Genomic DNA, 18,695 nt, shown 5'->3' with positions numbered 1-18,695 from the left:
TATTTATAATCACAAAATAATACAAAATAATTGCAGAGTAACCACATTTCAGAGAAAACAAGGCAATTAAGGCTTAAAGTCTTCAAATCCTTCTTATTTACTCTGTTTTTCTATATGATAAGCATATATCATATATTTTATTTTAAATAAAGTTTCACAATCTTCAACTATTAAACATATACATGAAAATGCATAAACAAGTTGATCTATAGTAGTGTCATCAAATAGGTTCCCATAAAATTGCACAAAGGGAAACAGCGTATTTTATTTTCCTCCTCACACTTTCCTAACATGTCTTGGAAGTTTATATAATTACTATAATTAGGGTTATGAACTTCTACCTGGGGAGGTGAGAGGCTAATTACCTTATTTATATGCAAACTGAGCAATTTTCTCTAGGCTCTTTATAACTTCATATATCCTTTAATTGCCTGTGTTTTAACCAACTAATATTTATCTTATTTCCTGTTATTTAAACTAATGATTTTGAATTAACTCCAGCATAAACGCTAGGTTGATGTTTAAATGGAGTATATTATCTCTAAAGTTTTATCTTACTTTTTTACATTTACCTGTATTTGTACAAGGAATATTGGGTTTTTGAAATTCACACAGTGCTGCTCATCATGGAGTTTATTTGAGTCTTAGATTTTATATAATGTTAATAAAATAAGAGTATAATATTATATGTACTTCTGACTAAATTAGTCCAGAAAAAGACTATGAATTCCTATTTTCCTGGACAATTAGTGCATCACTACAAATTGTGCATGCAATCAATCTACTCACATTTGCTTGGAAATTGGCCTCATATCTATTGCATACATAGTTTGACTTGTTCTATTTATGTGGCTGGAAATACTTGATAGTAGCTAATTAATAAAGAATCTAAATTTCGGGAGTTGGGACAGTGGTGCCATGTTGTGGGATAAGGTTATAGTTAATTAGCACTGGTTAAGCTGAGCAGTAACAGGAAAAGGGCTTTTGCCTAAAAGCACCTGGACTAATGGGACCCATTGGCATCCTATTGGTTGGCTAAAGGACTTGGGGAAAAGAGTATAAAAGGAGTAATAAAGAGAGGCTTCGGAGAGACTTCCACCATTACTGGTCTCCTGTCCTCCTGTTGGTGCTTCATCCCCAGACACTCTCCCTGTCCATGGTACTGGCTCTCCTGGCCAGAGCAGTGCCATAAGTTAATACAATGCCCTCTGGTGCCAGCATCCCTCACTGGTGCTGGTTCATGTGCCAGCTGCTCCATTTCCTTTACAGCTCTTTGCTCAAAGCATGATAAAGCATTGCAGGATAGCGCAGGGCGTTCAGGTTGTGCACCTCTCTGTCAGTTCTTGTAGTGGGACCATATATTCCAGATACTGATGAGTGTAAAATAGGTTAAGAGCATTTTTTCTGCCACAAAACGACACTTGGAATGATTTACACTCACATAGCTAAAAGGACAAATCATTGCATTGAGCTTTGGACATGAATTCTGGTGTAAAATCAACATTCAAATGGTAGTATATACTATCAAATTCTTTGAATGAATATAAAAACAAAAATAACATGAATTTAAAATGGCACATACTTATTTTATCTTTAATTATTATTGTTATTTAAGCTGGGAGCACAGGGTGGACTTTCCATTATGTGATACAATGATCATCAAAAGTTAATATGTTGGGCCTGGTGCAATGGCCTAGCAGCTAAAGTCCGTGCCTTGAATACGCCAGGATCCTATATGGACACCAGCTCTAATCCTGACAAATCCACTTCTCATCCAGTTCCCTGCCTGTGGCATGGGAAAGCAGTCAAGGACGGCCCAAACCCTTGGGACCCTGCATTTGCATGGGAGACCTGGAGGAAGATCCTGGATCCTAGCTTCGGATCGGCTCAGCTCCGGCTGTTGAGGTCACTGGGGAGTGAATCATCGAATGAAAAAATCTTCCTCTCTGTCTCTCCTCCTCTCTGTATATCTAACTTTGCAATAAAAATAAAATACATCTTAAAAAAAAAAAGGTTAAGATGTCAAATATTTCAACTAACTAGGAAATTGAACAGCTTTATTTATTTTTATGAGATTTAATTATAGTTTACTTTCAAGTTATTAAATGTTATTGTATCCTTTTCTGAAAAGACACAAACACACAAGTAAACACAAGGATGAAGTCACAGAAGCTCTATTGCTGCCATGTTTTTTAATACAGTTATTTTATTGGTATCATGAGCAGGATTGTTTTTAAAACTGAACCTGACTCATGCTATACATGATATAAGAATGCGATTTAAAACAAGATTGTTGCATTTCTTGGCAGAAGGAAAAAAAACATACAAATAGAAATAGCTGTTAATTAAAATCAGATATTTGACAGCATTAAACATTTAAATATTATCACAAGAGATAGGCTAATAAGGCTGAAAAGTCTCAGATGGTCACTATGAAGCAGTGTCCTTTCCCTCTCTTGAAGGGCGTGTGTTCTTGAGGATCCCGTGTGCTTTCTTCCTGACGAGTGGGAATGACCTAGAACCCCAGGCACAGCCCTTCACAGTCATGCTTGCCAAGTGCTTGTCAGGAATGATTAGTGAGAAACGAGAGGAACATGTCCCTGTTGATAATAGGGGGCAAATAGAAGAGACTCCAAAATTGTCAGAGGAATCACATTTGCCAGGAAGAACAATTTGGATTTGAAAATCCTTACTATCACAGATCAACCTTTATATTTACATATTTAAACATAAATCATATTGAAGTTGGCAGATTGAAAATAATGGGAAATTCTGTGCCAACTCACTAAAGAGTGTGTACCAATTACAATCATTTTTGTAACAAACAGTAAGTGTATTTGGGTAAGTTGATGAAATGAGGGTATAATTAATCATGATCTCCCTTTAATCGTATCTTTCAGGAACTTCCTTTAAATGTTTTAGATTTATAATACAAAATGCACAGTATATAAGAAATGAATCTTTAAAATGAGAAATTGACTACTATATTTTTACTTCTACTCTGAATATGTTATGACATAAAAGCTAAGGAAAGGTATACATTTTTCAAAACAGATTCATAAGACCTCAATCTGTACTATGAAGTTGATATTTATGCTTAAGTAATTTCTGATCCAGCAGATAGTTAAGATTAATAGTAATATTTTAGCTATCATTTTGAATCTTCTATTACAATACAATAAAGTTAATTCAGGATAGCAAATAGGGAACATGGAATATTCAAAATTAGTAAAATGGTATCAAACAAAATTATTTATATTTTTGAATGTGTATCATTGTATGTATGTGTGCATATATATATATTTTAAATATCAGCTACCTGAGTTAAATGGTAGATCAATATTTACAATATTGCATCACAGTAAAAGCTAAAAAATACCATATTCATTCACGATCCAGAAAGAAATTATCTGAATTCCCTGGAGAAAAATTTAAGTTTTATGGCCTCTTATGCTAATACATTTAAAGTGTAAATGCTAAAATTCCATCCCCATTTTATTGATCCCTTAATGTGCAAGTATTCCTATTTTTAAATGTGATCTTCATATTTTTCTGCAAATAATGTAGATGAGAAACCTCAACTTATCTCATCTCTAAAATAATTCTTAAATCTTGAATAAGCATATTGATATTTAATATTTTAAACATAACAATATTTTAATGCTGCAATGATGGAACAAGATTATAATAATTTATGGAAATTGAGATTTTGTCTTCAGAGCAGTGTTAGCATTTATTATGTTGAACGAATACTCCTTAAGATACTAAAGAGTTGAGAATACAAGGCAAAGATCAATTTCCAATCAAATTTTGAATGAGTCAGTGGACGCTAATCAGAGACGTACGGATGATGCTGGGTCAAGAGTAGATAATGCAGTTTTCATCAATCTGACAATTCTAACAACCCTTCTAGAATTTATCTACAAGTGTGGTTTTTATATCTCTTGTGAGAAAATATCCTTCCATAAGAGTGTACGTTTTTTGGTTTCGAGTTTGTACAAATGCAACCTCTGTAACCTGCAAATCTCCAGGCAGAAATTTAGTTTGAAAATGCTCTGGCATGTCTATACTCCTAAGAACTTGGTAGAAAATACAATTTTAATTTTTCCTAGATTTGTTTACATATATGTATTTCCATGAAAAAATCACTGACACAAACATTAAGTTCAAAAACAGGAAATAATTAGTTAAAATAGGCAAAAAATCAAGTGAAGAAAGGTCTAAAATACTGGAATATCAGGCTTTCTAATAAAATAAGTTTAATTCATATGATATTAAAGACCAGTGACTAAAATTTTTATTCAAACAACAGTAAATGAAAAAAAATCCATTTATAATCTATCAAAGCCATTTTAACTTAAAAAAATAAAGTATTGGAAGTGAAGCATAATTATAGTAGCTGAAAAGCTTAACTGAAGGTGTAAAATTGAACAATCCTGAGGAAACACTAGTGCTATGCTAGTTGGAGTGAAAATGACTACCATATATTAAACTACCTTCTTTTTTTAAATTTTTTTAAAGATTTATTTTTATTATTAGTAGTATTTTTTTGTTATTGGAAAGGCAGATATACAGAAAGGAGAGACAGAGAGGAAGATCTTCCCTCCGATGATTCACTCCCCAAGTGAGCGCAATGGCCGATGCTATGCTGGTCCGAAGCCAGGATCCAGGAAGTTCTTCCGGGCATCCCACATGCGAGTGCAGGGTCCCAAAGCTTTGGGCCGTCCTCGACTGCCTTCCCGGACCAAAAGCAGGGAGCTGGAAGGGAAGCGGGGCTTCCGGGATAGAACCGGCGCCCATATGGGATCCTGGGGTGTACAAGGCAAGGACCTTAACCACTTGTGCCACCGCGCTGGGCCCTAAACTACCTTCTAATAAACTTTCTTGTGATTATTGACAAATTCTAGATGTGTTGAAAGTTGTTAATGCTCACCTTTAGGAGGAACAGAATAATCCCAAATAAGACATGTAATCTTGTGTCACAACCTGTGTCTTCAGATATCCTTACTCTTGACCTGCTGATTTTTTTTTTCTATTATGATAACCACATTCAAACATATGCTATCTGTTTCTGTATGCACACTTACCTTTACCTATAAATGTCATTGATTTTAACCTGGGCTCTGTATAGTAATTTGGTACATACTAGATGATATACAATCTAGGTTACGCTACTGAGCTCACATCTGGGATAAATTAAATTAAAAATACTATCTGTCCACTACTAAAGACCTAACTGTTGCTGGCATAAAGATTAACCTTCTTTTTAGCATCTTTGTTGCAGTCATATTGCTAGGATCCCAATCCCACTTTCCCCCTTCCAAATTTCCCAGAAATGCAAATAAAGTGCCCGTGTATTCTTCTTCTGCGTTCTCCCATGTTAAGTTGGGAATGCGCACTGAAGAATTCATGTATACCAATACCGCATGCCTTCAAACGGTTTACCAGTTCCCATTCGAATGAGAAAAGAATGATACACAATCCACATTTATTTATGTGATATTCATCAGTACATGAGTGCTATAGGGTGTGAAGAGAGTTCCTTTTCAAAGGATTCCACATTTGGAATGGAACTTCTCCGTTTTGTAAAATATTGTTTACAACATCTGTGTCTACCACTGGCTATACAAATTGCAGTTTAGCACGCTTGCATTTCAAACAAAGCTCACTTAAATTTCCTGGAATTACTGATAATGGTGCGGTGTAGTCCACATTTTATTTAGAGACAAATTGTTTCATGTACATAATCCACCCCAAAACAATAGGCAGACTACCTTTTGATGCCAAAGAGGAAGATGTTGGTTGGCATTTTGTGTCTCCAAGGGTTATTTTCTGCATTTCATGTAAATTGAGCTTTGGAAGCACCTGCAGTAAAACGGGAATGATGCAGAGAAGAGTAGCAAAGCCCCTGCACAGGAAAGACATGCACATTTGTGGAGCACATTAGATAAAAGACACTTCTTCAAGGAACCTGACTTATCGAAATCTCTGCAAGATGAAGAGAAATTGAAATATTCCTGTATGTTTAAAAAATATATTTGTGGGCCCAGTGTGATAGTCTAGTGGCTAAAGTCCTTGCCTTCTATGCACCAAGATCCCATATGAGCATGTGTTCATGTCCTGGCTGCTGCATTTCCAACCAGCTCCCTGCCTGTGGCCTGGAAAAGCAGTAGAGGATGAACCAAGGCCTTGGGAGCTTGTACCCATGTGATACCCAGAAGAGGTTCCTGGCTTTTGTCTTTGAATCTGCTCAGCTCCAGCCTTTGTGGGGAGTCAGCCAGTGGATGGAAGATCATTCTCACTGACTCTTTTCTCTGTAAATATGACTTTCCAATAAACATAAATAACTCTTTTAAAAAAGTCCTCATATATTGTTGCATCAACACTTTCATTTTGGATAATGTCATTGTTTGAGAGATAGCCTGTGCACGGGGTAACATCCCTAGCTCCACTCACGGAACAGAAGCTAGCTGCCTGAGACTGTGGAGAATGGCGACAGCCATTGCCAAAAGTCACCAGTGTGAACACCCCGTGAGAACCGCTCACAGAAACTCTTTAGAAGCAGCTGATTTCTTAGAAGAGTTCTGCCATTCTTTTTTTTTTTTCTTTTTTTAAAGCAAGTTTATATTTAAAAAGGAGGAAGGAACAATTTTCAATTTAAGTTTGTGTTTTCAAAAAAGAGGAACAAGGTTTCAACTGTATAAAACTTTAAACCCATATACTTTGTGACCAGGGAAGCAAAATCAGCAACAGATTAAGTACAAAACAGAAATGTATCAGAGAGCTGTGTTTATTCTAGGAGAATAACACTGGTTTTTTTATACATTACAACATAGGAATGTATCACTTTTATTCTTATGGTATTTTTGAGTGTCTTTGTGTCATTATACTGTGCAATTTCATGTGAAAGAAGCATTTACATTATTCTAGCTTCATTCTTGATTATATTTCTTCCTTTAGAATCTGCACCATCTAATATGATCCAAACATATTAATTGTCCTACCTCTTGAACTTTCTTTGAAAATTTCTCTAAACCTTTGTGTTATTTCATAAGACTATTACGCCTGTCCATGAGAATAATTTTCTTTGAGTTTTCAGCGTCAAGAATTAAGACAGCATTTTATTTGGAGCTTTCTATAATTTAGTAACTAAGTTGCTAATATGATATTATGAAATTCATTAGTGTCACTAAGGACACAAACTGGCATTTATTCCTACAGTAAGGCGTTGGACACTTCATTTCATCACCCTAGTGTCATAGTAATACCTTTGTTACTTGTTTGTCAACTTCATGAAGATGAAGGTTCGCCATTTTCCCCTGTGATGCTCTGTACTTAAGGTGATGCATAGAAGAAGTGTAGTAGAAACTAACATGTTCATAGGAGGAAACAGGGGGAAGTTCATCCTCATGCATGCAGCACAAAGGTGGACTCACAGCGAAACGGCTCATAATCTCCTACACTGTTGGGAGACACCTCAGTGTCAGCATGAAGGACTTGTCAAAGTTCACCAAAGACACCCATAATCAGACTGGAGGGGAGAAAAATGGGGGAAGCAAATCGGGCAGGGAAAGGAGACCTCAGTGCCTATCAAACTGTGTCATAAAAGAATACAAAATATATTAAGAAAGTATTAATACTTGAATAAGTGCTTAAATACCACACATGTAAGGCATGTATGTGTATATTATTAGAACCTTATATTTAATAAACACAGAAAGACAGGAGGGGAGTGACATTTAGCACAGTAGCCTGCTTAGTTAGAATTTAGTCTCCTATTAATGCATGCAGAAAGAATAAGCTAGTGATGGACGAAGTCTGGGTTAACGCCATCCGTGCAGGAGATCTGGATTGAGTTCTGGACTCTTGTCTTAGTTTAGTCCAACCCTGGTTTCCTTTTGGACTTTTAATGACCTGATAGAGCTCTCTCTCTTTCTTTGTCTATAGCTGCCTTTCAAATAAAATGTAAATTGAAGATAGGAGAATACAGGATAATATTAGATTACAGAAATAACTCAAAATAATGCTTGCAAGTTTTTGGTGGGATTTTTATATGTATATATTTTTATGTTTTGTTTCACACTACTATTGAACATATTTAAACTTTCCTAAGAAAAACACTTTTATAAATCATGTTATTTTTATGCAAAATAGTATGTTATTTGCAAAGTAAAATCGCAGCCATATCACAATAAGTAATATACATCTCTGAAGATTTTAAATGTTGCCTTCTTCATAAACTTTTTCAAAATTATATAATATAGTAAATGAAAATGACTGGCCATATCTAAAATTGTTGCAGATTGTCTTTTCCATATTTTCTTTCTTTCAATATACTTTGCAAACATAGACATTCCAAATTACTATTTCACAAATTCAGATGATTCTCAGTAGGGAAGCTTTACCACATGTTGTTTTCATCAAAGAGATCTTAGTCTCCATTTGCCTGTCTGCATATTGCCATTACATTACTAATTTACACATTGGAAAAAGGGTCAAGAGTACTCCAAATTTTTTTTGACTTGATGTTAACCTGAAAGGAGAATGTTAATAACTGATGAAATATATCCACAGCCGTTCAACATCAAGATAGTTTAAAGTTTCGTATTTTAAAAGTTCAACCTTATAGCTTAAACATTATTTTGTGGACTATGTGGGGGGAATTAATATATTAAAGTCAAATTGGCTGAATCCAATCTGTTAGACCACATACAGGAAATGTATCACTTATAAAGACAATAATGTTAATGTAATAATCCAGGAAAAAAGAAAAAATTTTAATCTGCTAGAGTTAACTAATAAAATTAACAAGAGTAGGCATTTGCAATGCTTTTGTGTACTAATTTAAACCTAATCAGAATTAATGTAGTTTATTTAAAAGTGATTGCGATCAAGACAATCATTGACATTGTAAATCAAACCACTACTAATAGTTTATTATAATTTTTATTCAAATAAATACTATGGGCCTCTTTCTGCATGATTTCCTTCAATCGTTAATTTAAATCAGGTACCATTTTTCTAAAATTAAAAATATAAAATATAGGGCCTGGCACGGTAGCCTAGGAGCTAAAGTTATCTTGCATGCTCCATAATCTCATATGGGCATCGGTTCTAATTTCAGCAGTCCAGCTTCCCATCTAGCTCCCTGCTTTTGGCCTGGGAAAACAGATAAAAACTGCCCAAAGCCTTGGGCCCTGAACCTGCATGGCAGATCTGAAATAAACTCCTGGCTCCTAGCTTTGGATTTACTCAGCTCTGCCTGTTGCCATTACTTGGGGAGTAAATCATCAGACCGATGATGTTCTCCGCCTCTCAGTATATCTGACTTTCCAGTGGAAAAAAAGTCTTCCACTTGAACATGCCAGGATCCCATATGGGAACCCATTATATTCCCAGCAGCCCCACTTCCCATCCAGCTCCCAGACTGTGGTTTAGTAAAGTAGTAGGGGACGGCCCAAAGCTTTGGGACCCTGGAAGAAATTTCTGGCTCCTGGCTATGGATCAGCACAGCTCCACAAGTTGTGGTCACTTGGGGAGTGAATCATTGGACAGAAGATCTTCCTTTCTGTCTCTCCTCCTCTCTGTATATCTGACTTTGAATTAAAAAATGTAAAGACATTTGTATATATTTAACATATATACATTACATATATTTGCATGTATTTACAAATGAAAATTCATTTGTGTATATCTACTTAATTATATTACTGCAAATTACATAAAACATGTACTTTATTAATACACAATAGCTTCTAATCATAGTTCTAATATATTGATCAGTAAACAAGAACTTATTAAGAAGCATTTTATATAAAAAATAAAGAAAAGGGATATTTAGGCTTAAATTCAATATTCTAGCAACAGAGACATTCAAAAACACAATTTTTGTTCATTACAGAAAGCTTTCAAAGTAAAATTGAAATTTATGGGAGGTTCTAAAATAACATTTTTCAGAAAAAGATAATCGCTTCTATGAAGTAATCCAGTTATAGGTACCAATATGTAATGAGCCATTGATTGAAAGAAAGAAAAATGTAATTTCATACATTAGAGACTAATGCTCACAAACTTGCTTATGTTGCCCTATTTAATAAAAATTCTACATTTTGGTGTATCTTTTTGAACATGAGGTTGACATTTTGAAAATAAAAAGCAATTATCATCTCAGCTAAGGACAGACTTATGCATAAGGAAGAGAAATAGAACAGATGTGAAAATTACAGGAAAAATGGAAAGGATGCTCAAAACATGGGATGGAACATTCAAAAGCATCATGAGAGCGTGTCCATTGCTTCCAAAGAAATTATTAGAGAGTGTTAACATCTGTAGCTGAACAACAAAATCCAGTCGGACAAATGAACATCCATGCAGTTGGCTAACCACATAGAAGCGGGAAACGTATGACACGGAAAACGTTTGCTCTTTACCATTCCTTTATTCACAAGGAAAGCACCAATAGATCTTTTCTAGTTTCTTCTTCAAATGTCTGATATGTTACCCCAAAGGATTTTAGTTTTATTAATTTTAACATTCCCCGTTTTGTTTGCAGAGTTTCAGAAATGCAATTGTGTTTCAGATATTTTTTGCCTATCTCCAAACACATAGCACCATTTTTTAGGTGTGCTACAGGAGAGGTTGTGTCCATCTTCAATGAACCTATCGTCAAAACTAGAAAAATTGCTCTGGCATTGGGTCTCAACCTTTTATATTAAAATAAGTGAAAAAATACCCTGACAAATAGGTGCTATGTGAGCATGTCAGTTTTAAAGGTAAATAAATAAGTATTAACAAATTGATTGAGTAAATAAATCACATATCATACTATGCACTCAAAGTTTAAAATGGATTATAGGAAAGAGTAATCAGCAACACAGTGTAATTCATTTATAGAAATGTCCCCGCATCTATAGAACTAGCAATTATTTTATTATAAGATTTCTAACAGTGTACAAAACTTTTTAAAATCTGTTTTTCCTGTGATGTATGTTTCCACATTACCTTTGCCAACTCTCGGTTGATGGACATCTGAGTTGATTTTACAGCTTAACTATGGTGCGTTCAGCTGCAGTAAACATGAAAAAACACATTACCCTTTCATATGCTGATTTACTTCCACTTGAATAAATCCCAATTAGTATGATGTCTGGGTCATATGCTACAAACTTGCTTAACATTTTAAGAAATCTGCATATTCTTTTCCAAATGCTTGCAGTAGTTTGCATTTCCACCACGGTGGAAGTGGGTATGTTTCCCCCACAACATTCATGACAATTCTAACAGGATTGAAGTGAAATTTCTTGTTTTTATTTGCATTTCCCTAATGGCTAGTGATCTGACCGTATTTTCATGTGTCTGTGAGCAGTTCTGAAACCAACCCCCCCCCCCCACCCCAGGATGTATTTGCAGGACCTAAGTCTCCTTTAGCACAAACTGTTCTTGCTAGCACTTTATCAAAGAAAATTCACTCAGTTGAGGGAGGAGCACAACTGACCTTGCAAGATTTTAATCACAGTGTTACCTGCTTCTCTGCAGATAATAACCTTGATGGCAAGTATTGTCAGGAGGGCTTATCTGGGAGAATTCCTGGAGAAAATGTAACTACTACATTCATGTGACCTCCTGGACTTACTAAAGCCAACCTGATCAACACAAATTCCCTGCATTGTTGATCATTGCAAGCAAGGTCACACATTCCAATGACCAAGCAGGAACTTGAACACCAGTGTCAGCCCTACTTTCAATATATACAAACATTCACCCCTTACTCTTTGGGCAGCTTAAGGATTAAGTAACAGCTGCCTGGCTGTTTGCGCTGCACCTGCACTTTACAATAAATAACTGCTTTCTTCCATTAACCCCAAATCTGTAATTGGATCGATATATCAGGCTGATGGATCCATTTTGGAGGTTCTACAGCAATGCCTCCAAATAGTCTGGAGTTTTTGTCAATAATTCGTGTTTCATGCTTTGAGAGCTGCCTGTTCATGCCCTTGCTCATTTCTTAACTATAATGTTGTTCTATTAATTCTTAGACACTGTGGGGATCCTGATATTAAACTTTCATCAGTAGCATGGTTTGCTAATATTTTCTCCCAGTCTGGTATTTGCCTCTTGATGTAGCATTCCCTGTGTAATTCAGAGGCTTCTTAGCTTGATGTAACCACATTTATTTATTTATTTTTCTTTCTTTCTTTTTCTTTTTTTTTACTTCATTGACTGTACTTTTGGTGACTTCCCAAGGTGCTTGTCCTATTACAATGTCTTGTTGAGATTTAGATCCTTCATCCGTTGTTAGTTGATTTTCATATGAGGAAAAGGGTAGAGGTCATTTTTCATGTTTCTACATTGAGGGATCCAATTTTCTCAATATTATATCATTTGCCCAGAAATAAATTAATTTTAGCTCATTTATCAAAGATTAGTTACTATAACCATGTCAATTAAGCTATGGAGTTTCTGTTCTGTTCCATTGGTTTACACATTCATTTTTGTGCCAGTACCAGGCTGTTTTGATTAAAACTGCCTTGGAGTTATGTCTTGATTTCTGCTATTGTGATACTGTAAACTTTGGTTTTATCCTTTAAAACTGCTGAATTATTCAACTTATCCTTTTTCTATATGAATTTTAGCATTTATTATTATCATTATTATTATTATTCCAGATCTGAGAAGAAGATCTGCTGGAGAACATTTAGGGTAGACATTATCAGTCTGAGAAGTAAGGCACTTGGCCTGAACTAAGCTGTCTAGGGTCCAATGTAGGTCATACCTTCTGGATGCAAAGCAGCAGGTGGTCAAAGATTCAGGTACAGTTGTCATTCCCAGATAATGAGCTCATGTTGTCTGCGTGCTCAGTGAGGAATTCTATTCTCTTCTTCTCTGACATCTGATGATCTCCTAGCTGTCTCAGGGACTGGTTAGCAGTGGCAACGGAGATGTGACCTTAGATTATTGTCGTATCAGTAGAGAAACTTGATACACTAGCAAAATAAAAGTTGTTGGGAAGACTTCAAAAGGATCCTGCTCTCTTTTGTGGAGGAGAAAACTTTTGTCCCAAACCTGTGTCCCACTTTCATAAACCTGGTCCTCGTGTTTCTGATTCCTCCTTAAATCCAGCTGCACAATATCTCTTACTCCTGGTTCATGCTATGTAGGTCATGGCAAATGTCCTTGGTGTTTTCACTGATACTTCATTCAATCTGCAAATATTTGCATAATGTCAGAATTTAACAATAATAATTATTTCAATTCAAGAACTTGGCAGATTCTTTTTTGGAATATGCATTTCATTGAAATATTGCATACCCCTCTTGCAAAGATTTAAAGACATTGTTGCTCTAAGAAACTTATCCCTCAACTCACTTTCAATGACTTTTTTTTAAGTTCCCAGATTTCTTTAAGTGATAACATTTCTTTTCCTATAACATTTTTTTTTCCTGAAATTTTAGTGAAAAGTAAATTAAAGATCCTTCATAATGTGAATTCTGATCTTTTTTTCTTGAGCATTTATGATGTAACATTCTCCTATAAAGTCTTATTAATTGAACTTGAGGTTTTTATAGGCCTTAGACGTTTTAGTAAATGGAACATCCAATGTTTTTTTTTTCTTTCTAAAATTTGCACATAATTTGAACAAATGTTTGTATACTTCTAGAAATCTCACAGGTATAAGCTTTATTTCTCCATACAGTTCCAATTACAGGGCACTGAACTGTATTTTAACATCAAAAACTAATGTAGTATTTGAATTACCAGAGACATGGGATAAAAATACATTTTATAGCACCATAATTCTAAATCTTTAATGTTAGTAACTGAACAAATATTTGTCTCTGGTTTCTGTAATGCACAAAGCTTAATGATTTTACACATGCAGACACACACACACAGATATAAATTCAAATTGTAGTGCAAAATTTTTACTTCATCATCAAAGTTATGCATAGACAAACTATTTCAAAAGATCTTTTTAGATATACCTTTGAAAGTCAGCAAAAATGGGCCCCGGCCTAGTGGCTAAAGTCCTTGCATTGCACACAGTGGGATCCCATATGTGCTCTGGTTCTAATCCTGGCAGGCCTACTTCCCATTCAGCTCCCTGCTGTTGGTCTGGGAAAGCAGTGGAGGACGGCCCAAAACCTTGAAAACCTGCACTTCTGTGGGATACCCGGAGGAGGAGGCTCCTGGATGCGGACTGGCTCACATCCAGCCATTCTGTCCGCTTGTGGAGTGAACCATTGGACAGATTTGCCTCTCTGTATATCTGCCTTTCCAATAAAAAACAAATAAATCTTTAAAAATAACACTAATAAATCAGTCAGCAAAAATGGAGTGTCAGAGTGAGAGAGAGGCTTTCACTTAGCTAATTCAGCCTCTAGATACTGGAAAAGCTAGCACTGACCAGCAGAAGCCAGAGCCAGGTAATTCATCCAGGTTGCCAGCCTCAGAAACCCCAAAACACCTGAACTCGCTTTTCTCAGACCATTAAGAGAAAACGTGCTTGGAAGGGGAGCAAGCCAGACAAGAACAGGCTGGCACCCATCTGCAAGTCTGGCAGGGCAATCAGTGACATTATCAGCTAAACCAGAATGTATAACCAGAATGTATAAACCAGGATGCCTATAACTACTGTTAGCCATATTTCTTTCCTCCAATACATTTTACAATTAAACTACTGGAAGAATTATAGCTACATGATACAACAGCAGTGCTAAAACATAAAAGCTTTTGTTTGTTAACCATGTCTATCGACAAAAGCAAATCTTAATGTAGATCAGGTTCTATATTTCTAGGTATAAAATTAAAAGAAATTTCAGTTGTACCAAACTGTCAAAATTTCCAGGGATTCATTGTCATCTAACAGGATTAGCAGGTATTTTCACAACTATTGACTATTTATTGACTATTAATGATATTTTTATATTTTCATTAATTTAGCTGAAATTTATGGTTTTGGATGCCAAACAGTGCATTAGAACATATACTGTTGCAAAGATAATAAATGAAAGAGTATTAAAACTATGTAGTTAGCTACTATAAATTTAAAATTTGTGAAGAGTGCAGTTTAGGAAACTAGCCAACTAAATTTTTTTCTGTTACATATTGTTGTTATTTTAAAGTGATTTTTGTATACCAATATTAAGGAGAGGGAAACAGAAAGCATATTTCTAGATAGATATAGATATAGATATATAGATATATAGATATATAGATATATAGATATATAGATATATAGATATATAGATATATAGATATATAGATATATAGATATATAGATATATAGATATATAGATATATAGATATAGATTCCAGAGTAGCTCTGGGTCTGAAATTTATAACAAATAAGTTATGTTTTAATATTTATGTCTCAAATAGATTAAGAGCTAATCCATAATAGTTTTGAAGATACAGATTAGAATCTAAGTTATTAAAAAATGGCTGATGTTAATTTGCAGTATCAATCTAAGCTCTGCTACCCAGACAAATCAAGGAGTACAGAAAAAACATACCATGAATCACAAACCACGGTAAAATAGAAATATTCTCATTATTGCAACATAGCAAATGAGAATTAATAACTTTCTTACATAAAATCATATAAAGCATATTAATACTATAAAATAATTATAAATAATACTACTACAAAAACTAATAATTGTACAAAACTAAGATTAAATGTAGCTGAACGAATGCCAGAAAATTCTCAAGGCACAAATACTTATATTATGCATCCCATTTATGTCATGAAGCATAGCACAATTATAATAGAAGCATGTTGCTGCAAAATAAATGTTGTAAAGCAATATTGTATAAGAAATGATCTAATAAAATTTTTGTTTGCACAACACAATGAGCCATCAATTTTTTATCTTACCCTAAGATTGGCCCTTTACCATGATAATAAGCAAAATGGGAAAACAGAGTCATCACTGAGCTTAATCCTGAAATGCAATTTATTTAGATACATTTTCCTCCATTGAAACATATTATTAATATCGCTTGTGAATTTGCATGTATTATTAAGTCATCATGAATAATTTACTGTCTTTGAAGATTTTATTAACTCTGATCCTAAGATTTTTAAAAATTTATTTATTTTTATTGGATATACAGAAAGGTCGAGAGACAGAGAGGAAGATGTTTCGTCCAATGATAACATTCCACATGTGAATGTAACAGCTTGAGCTTAGCCAATCCGAAGCCAGGAGCCAGGAGCTTCTTCCAGGTCTCCTATGCAGGTTTAGGGTCCTAAGGCTTTGGGTTATCCTCAACTGCTTTCCTAGGCCACAAGCAGGGAGCTGAATGGAAAGTGAGGCTGCAGGAATTAGAACCGGTGCCCTTATGGGATCCAAATGTGTACAAGTTGAGGACTTGAGACACTAGGCTGCTACATCAAGCCTGATTCAAAGATTTTTAAAATCTGTGCCTAAATTTTCGGTGTCCTAGCATTTTAAAAGTTAAAAATCATTACTTGTGTTTTAAATATTATTTTATGAAACACAGTGGATCATTATAACTGTATTATTGGAATGAGCATTAGGATATATACTCTCCAGTTAACCACCTATTTGGTAGAAAATGTAACTGTACATTTTAAGAATAACAAATAGAATATTCCTTTTAAACACTGTTTCATATTACTCAGCATTAGCATAGATCTAACTCTCCAATGTAATTCTTTATTTATATATCATGACTCTTCAGGTATAAGCTCCCAAAAGGATGATGTTCATTTTTGAAATTGCTCCAATAATGAATGTCTTTAAGTGAGCTCATCTCTGAGTTGACAAAATATCTGGCTAAGTTTAGCCACCGGGAAGAGTGAAGGGGTCATTGGATGAAAAATCATTGAAAGAATACATCTAGAGTAACAGTTTTCTTATTGCATCAATGTAATGAAGTTCTTATTCAATGCTAAAGGTAAGAAATTGTCTCAACTCAATTAGCAGGATCATTTCAGCATCTAGACTAGAAATAGTGAAGACAGTTCCAAAGGATAATGCTCAGTCATGAACGAGTACCCAAAAGGGATTAACTGAAGACTGGTCACGTTAAATGCAATGCCAGTCCAAATTCACACTCTTCACCTACACATCTCTGTCATTGCTTCATGTGCAGGAATGAATTTGGCACTGTGTATGTTATGGAAGAAAAGAGATTAGTAAAATCTACTTATCAGAGCTTAAAAAATCATGCAAATCTAATCATACAATTAATTCACAGGCAACATTTGGTTATAAGGGATTTGAATAAAAATAATCCCACTGTGTTGTTAGCTGAGTTTATATGTATTAAATTTACCTGTGGGGAGCAGTGCACCAGTAGCTGACCCTATGCCTATGAGGGACTGCAGGATGGCGGGTGGCCAAGGGCCAGGAGGCAGGATTTGTCCCGCCAGTAGGTAAATAGGAAATCACAGGGATAGGCTAATGCCTCCACTGCAATTATGTCATTCCTACCGGCCTATCAGGTAGCGCCCAGTGGGTCCACCGGGAGAAGTGATTGGTGGAGAACTATATATAAGCAGCCCGCTTTCAGCAATAAACCTTTTCATTTGCCTGCCCCTTTTCGTTCACCTGCTTTTCGTTCGTCTCTCCCTTTTCGTTTGGCTTTTTGTTCGCACATTCTTTTGTGTGTTCGTGTGTTTGTTTGGTGTGTGTGTGCCCATTGTGGTGACTGTTCCTGCTTTTCCAGGCCCTAGAGATTCCTCTTCATTTTAGTGTTGCTGCAGGACAGCGGCATTTACCCAACTTGTTTTTCAGAGAAGGAAGAAGTGAAATGCAAGATAAAACACAATTTTTAAATTATTTCCATTCTTATAAGTAATCAGTCTGCTAAGCCAGGTATGTTACTTAAACCTATGCCGTGATTTCAATTTCTTGGTTAATTAAATTAATTATGTGGATTATAGATTTTGTATGCCACACTTTGCACATTAATACTCATCCCTTGTATACGTATGTGTACATCAGAAATTGATGGAAAATCAAATATTTAGAGCTTCATCAACCAGATAACATTTCCAGCTATACATTTGTTCAAAAATCTGATTATTATTACTACTAAGCATTTAAAATTAGTTCAAAAGTGATTTACTTGAAACAATACAGAATGTGCTATCTGAAGTGAGTTTGCTTCATCATGTAGATGTCACAAAGTATCTTTCCTTACTGTGCTGGAATGTGAGCTCTTAACTGAACAAAAAATCCAATAATGGGTTAGTAAAATGACTATTTCTACCATGGATAAAATAGGCTTTAAATTATTTAAGCCATATTTTATTACAAGTAGCATTTGTTTGTGTTTCCTATATATTTCATCTATATTTCAGGCAAAATAAATAAAATCAGAAAAGCTTCTGGGAAATTACGCTTCTTTCAGTGAGAGTGGTACAGAAGTGTCCAGAAGTACTTCATCTATAAGAATACATCCCATGGCTTAGAAATATATCCAAAAATGCATTCACTCACAGTGTGCATTGATACACTTTCAAATAATTGAATAAAACATGCAGTAACATTGGAGGCGGGTGAGAAGTTAAAAATACTAGGTTCTAACCAAAAATTCAACATTTATTCAAATGAAATGTTAATAACATTGTTCCACATCTATATTCAATTTTATGAAATTTTAGACAATGCTTGAATATAGTATAGTATCATTGGTATTAAAATTGGAGCTAGTGAAACACT

The 18,695-nt window shown here is 34.9% G+C and overlaps 1 non-coding gene across 1 annotated transcript; it reads left to right on the top strand.

Moving 5' to 3' along the window:
• The first annotated feature begins 5,850 nt into the window (after positions 1-5,850).
• LOC121147624 lies at positions 5,851-5,953 on the top strand. The gene has a single exon (XR_005882440.1). It is a non-coding gene; the product is annotated as a U6 spliceosomal RNA (small nuclear RNA).
• The last annotated feature ends 12,742 nt before the right edge of the window (positions 5,954-18,695 follow it).

Source organism: Ochotona curzoniae, unplaced genomic scaffold, assembly GCF_017591425.1.
Source record: "Ochotona curzoniae isolate NIBS_2020 unplaced genomic scaffold, NIBS_Ocur_1.0 scaffold_4506, whole genome shotgun sequence".
Classification (NCBI taxonomy): Eukaryota; Metazoa; Chordata; class Mammalia; order Lagomorpha; family Ochotonidae; genus Ochotona; species Ochotona curzoniae.
The sequence above is the reverse complement of the archived record's forward strand: the minus strand, read 5'-3'. Positions and strand labels throughout refer to the sequence as shown.